The following is a 5,233-nucleotide window of genomic DNA, read 5'->3' on the forward strand; positions in this document are numbered from 1 at the left end:
CTATCCATGGGAGTGCCCAGGCAAGAATACTGGGGTAGGTTACCGTCTCCTTCTCCAAGGGATCTTCCCGACCCAGGTCTTGAACTCGTGTCTCCTGCATTGGTAGAAGGATTCTTTACCACTGAGCCAACAGGGAAGTCCCCATTTTCCAGTAGCTTCTGTTTTATCTTTCGGGTATTTGACTCAGTGACAAAAGCAGCTGGCTGGAGCCAAAGTGGGCAGCTGTTGTCTTGTGCCTAGGATTTGTGCCACCCGCTACCACCAGATGTGCTCTGGTTAGGACTCCTTGGCTGCAGGTTATAAAGACGCAGTCAAGGTTGTCCAGGGAGGTCGAGACGATGGCACAGATGTGGAGGGATGTAGCCACAGCACCCAAGCCTTGGGTAACTTGGAACTGAGCCTGATTTAGGGGGCAACAGGGCCTTCTTTTATGCCATATCAGTTTCTTTCTGCACATGTGCTCTTTCATCCTATTTCTACCAGGCTCGCCCTTACTCACTCATCATTCCTTTTCCGCCGTAATTAAATGAGCACATGGAAGCCATTCCTTTCAAGTTTTGACTTCGTGTGATCTTTGGGCTGCCATACACACCCAGCAACAGATAATGTTGCTCTTTTCTTTACATCAAGTTCCTAATGATTGCTCTTCCTGTTTTACTTTTTAAGTTAGACCTTGCACACAGGTGAGTCTTGGGGTCCTGCCTCCCCCACGAGTCTAGCCAGACCTTTGGTCTTTGAAATATGACTTTTGGGGGCAGCAGCAATTGGGGCAAAGCAGATGTTATCTGTGAGGAATGTGAAGTGGTAGCTTGGGAGTGGCCTCTTTGACACCACAGCCAACAGTAAAGTGCTAAATAAAATTGGCTGTTCTTACATATTACAAATATAAATATACACATAATAATTTTTATGCCAACTAGGTTTTAGGCACTGTGTTAAGATGTTTAGAAAACAAATTATAAATAGCCCTTATTTTTATCAGCTAAACAGTTTATTATTGGGGTTAGATTAAAGCATGCATAATAATAATAAAATTATTGTTATTCTCTAGATAAGGACTTTCTTATATGAATTTCTGGCATGACTTCTGGGGTGTTCTGTTTAAATACACTCTGATGTGGCTGTTGAATGTGTGACTGCTGACCACTTGAAATGCTGGTATCATGGAGGAATACAATTTTAATCTAATTTGATTTAAGTTTAAACAATCATACATAAAGCCAGTGACTTCTGTATTGGATAGGACAACATTACACAATTAAGAGCCCCTACTTAATTTGATATCACCTATTCTTGTCTTTTCCACCCAGATCACTCAAAGAGATGCTCAGCTAAATAGGTAATAGGACTCATTCCTAGGAAAGCCACTCAGTATATCCTATTTGCTGCTTCCTGCTGTCAAACTAACCTTAACCAGTACCCTAACCACAGGCTGCGAATCAACCAGCCCACCACAATGGCAAAGCGGAGCAGCCTGTTCTGTCTTGAGGGAGCCTGGCCACTCTGGGTAATCTACCCATGGACCATTATACCGCTCGAGACGACATTCCTCAAAACTGGATCTGAAGTCTGATTTGCTAAGAGGAATGTGGGTGTGTCCACATCTTGCTTGGGGTAAAGGGAACCAGCAGTGCAAAGAGGTCATCGTGGGGCGTGGGCTGAGGTGGGCGGGCAGGGAGGAGGGGCAGGGCTGGCCCGGCATCAGGAAGACTCAGCATCACTCGGCATCTGAGGCTCTGCCCACGGATGCGGTGATCCCAGACGGCCGAGGCGTTGCCTGCCATCTGGTAGCAGTTGGATAGAGAGTTCACTCTAATGAAACCGAGCCAGAAAGCTGGCATCAGATATCAGAAAAGGCTAAGTCCAAAGTCAACAGTAGCTTTTAACAGAGTTGCTTCTGAGCCTGGGGTTCTGCGAACAGGGGCTGGGGACTCATCCACAGAGTCGGCCAGGGAGGTGAGGGCTTCCTGAATTTATTAGTGTGCTGTTAATAACCCTATTTTATGCTCATATGGGAGCACATGACGTGTTCATTATGAAACTGGTGTTAGCTTGTGGGCCAATCCTGTGTCAGCACACAGAACATCACTCTGGGTTTTTTCAAAAATGATTTGGAAAATCCTTTCTCCAGCAGTGCGTCTCGTCTGTTTGTGAAATATCCCACTATTGGTCCTAATAATAATAATAATGGTTAATCAGACAGAAATTACCAAACACTGGTCTTCTCAGAAATGATCACCAGAGATGAAAATTCCCTGCTGACGCCCTGGAGGAAGCCCCATGTTCCAATCAGTTGGGGTCCCTGAAACAGCATCGCTTCTCTGACATCCATCACAGAAGCTTTGGTTCAGTTCAGTTGCTCAGTCATGTCCGACTCTTTGCGACCTCATGAACTGCAGCATGCCAGGCCTTCCTGTCCATCACCAACACCCGGAGTTCACCCAAACTCGTGTCCACTGAGTCGATGATGCCATCCAAACATCTCATTCTCTGTCGTCCCCTCCTCCTCTTACCCTCAATCTTTCACAGCATCAGGGTCTTTTCAAATGAGTCAGCTCTTCGCATCAGGTGGCCAAAGTATTGGAGTTTCAGCTTCAACATCAGTCCTCCCAATGAACACCCAGGACTGATATCCTTTAGGATGGACTGGTTGGATCTCCTTGAAGTCCAAGGGACTCTCAAAAGTCTTCTCCAACACCACAGTTCAAAAGCATCAATTCTTCGGCGCTCAGGTTTCTTTATAGTCCAACTCTCACATCCATACGTAACTGCTGGAAAAACCATACCCTTGACTAGACAGACCTTTGTTGACAAAGTAATGTCTCTGCTTTTTAATATGCTGTCTAGGTTAGTCATAACTTTCCTTTCAAGGAGTAAGCGTCTTTATCTGTCACAAAATTTCCACTGACCAAAATAGACTGAAAGGGCACAGGTCCTCGGGATGTTTGCAGCAATGATTTTGTGAAGTGAACAGAGGTCACTAAGCTGCAAACAGAATTCTTTTCATTAAAAATGACGGTTCCCATGCTCAGATGTAAAGAAAAAAGCTGTCACTCTGTCTCCATCCTACCACTCTTTGGCATGAGTTACTAAGCCCCGTCCTGGAAAGAAGCCAACAGTGCATATCATTAAACCCCACTTCTGAGGAGCTGTGAATTTTTCAGTGTGATATCACATACATGCAAATGAAAATCCGTGTCTGCCAGGCTCCACTGTAATAAGAACATTTTTAGGAAGGTGAGGATGTGTAAGACACGGTGATAATCTGAGACGTAGCGGAAAAGGAACAGAGAAGCTGTGCTTTCTCCCAGAAGGTGGTTTCCGCCAGGCCCATGTTGAAAAGACATTAGCCGGAAGATCCAGGGACCAGAAGGCATGGCAGCAGGAAGTGCAGCCCAGTGGATTTATGAGGCCTGGGGTTGGACACCTTGGAGCTGCTGGCCGGGCTGGGCTCCTGGGCCTCTCAGTCCAATGGCTGGAAGATTTCCAAACCTTTTAATTGATTGGTTTCTCTGATCAAAAACATTAAAACATCCAGAGGCTCTGAGTTCTTTTGCAGTTCTGTTACAGTTCCAAAGTGGACTTGAATGATACCAATAATAACTTTGTTCCAACCCTAGATCCATAAGGGATTATAATCTTGGGATATTTTGGAGAGTGTAGTGGACTCCACTGTGCTCAGTTACTCAGTCATGTCCAACTCTTTGCGACCCCATGAACTGTAGCCCACCAGGCTCCTCTGTCCATGGGATTTCCCAGGCCAGAATACTGGAGTGGGCTGCCATTTCCTTCTCCAGGGGATCTTCCTGACCCAGAGATGGAAGCTGCATCTCCTGTGTCTCCTGCATTGCAGGCAAATTCTTTACCCACTGAGCCACTGGGGAAGCCCCGAACTAGATAGTTTTATTTCAGAAATACCCAAGTTCAGTGCAATGAGCTTCCTGGTTCTAGGGTGTCCCTAGTTATAGAAAGTGTCCTAGTCTAAAGGTGTGAGGAAAAACTTCTGATTCTTCAAATATAAGGGGAAAAGGAATAAATGAAAAACAAGGAACATAAATATTGAAAAGATAAAAGAATATTCAAAAAGAAATCAAAGTATCAAGGGGTCCTTCCATGACTGCAGGCTAGGTAGCATCCTATAAGCAATGCATTTTGTTAATGATCACAGGCGACACACCTTCCTGTCTGGCCATGTGTCTTCTGGTCCAGACCCCTCACCCTCCTCCTAGGTGGGCAATGCCAATGTTCTCTTTGCTGATTCCATCCTCTTCCAGGAAGCTTCCAGCCCCATGAGGGCCTGGAGTTGGGGGGATGAGGGACAGAGCATGGGGTTGCGGGGCAGGGCAGTGGCTTTTTGCTCATCATTTCTCTGGGAATGGAAATCATACATTTGGGCCAGGAAGATCCCCTGGAGGAGGGAATGGCAACCCACTCCAGTATTCTTGCCTGGGAAATCCTATGGATGGAAGAGGCTGGTGGGCTACAGTCCATGGGGTCACAAAGAGTTGGACACAACTTAGCGACCGAACAACACAACCATCCATTGACCACAAGGGCTTTGGCTCAGGTGAGCAGCTCTGAAAACACGAAACCTGTTGAGTAAACCCTTCAGTCCTTTGGGTTTAAAGTCCTTCTTTACCTGCATCATGACAGTTGCAAGGATGTTCCTTCAGGCAGTAGAATCCATTATCTGGAGGAATGATGATATAACCAAATCAAGGAGCCAGAGATGTTAAGAGAGTAAATGAAACATCTCCCATTTTTCTGGGATTCCAGCTGAGAATGTCAGGCTGAGGATCCCAGACCACAGTGCCTATGCAGACAAGCTGGGCACATCCCTACAGGGCTCGCAGGCAGGTGATCAAAACTGCCCCTTCCCCTCATCTCCACCTCTAGCATATTTATTAGACTTCTTGAAATTGATCAGGGATCTGATTTTTCTAAAGGAATTTGGGTAAGTTTAGATTGCTACCTTGTATCTGGTCCTTTCTCCTCAAGAGAAGTGGGGGGATTCAGGACCCCCACCTCTTGAGATTGGGGTTACCAGCCAGGATGTGAAGCTCATCTCCACGCCCCACCCTGCCTCACCTGCACAACTGCCAAGCTGCAGAAACCACAGAGCAGCCAGGGATGAGCCAGAGTGTTCTCAGGAGAACCTGATGTGTCTAGAGTGGGCGGACAGGGGGCTGGTGCCTGACTCCCACCTGGAGAAAAGTGTCAGATGATGACAGGC

Source organism: Odocoileus virginianus, chromosome 2 (assembly GCF_023699985.2).
Source record: "Odocoileus virginianus isolate 20LAN1187 ecotype Illinois chromosome 2, Ovbor_1.2, whole genome shotgun sequence".
Classification (NCBI taxonomy): Eukaryota; Metazoa; Chordata; class Mammalia; order Artiodactyla; family Cervidae; genus Odocoileus; species Odocoileus virginianus.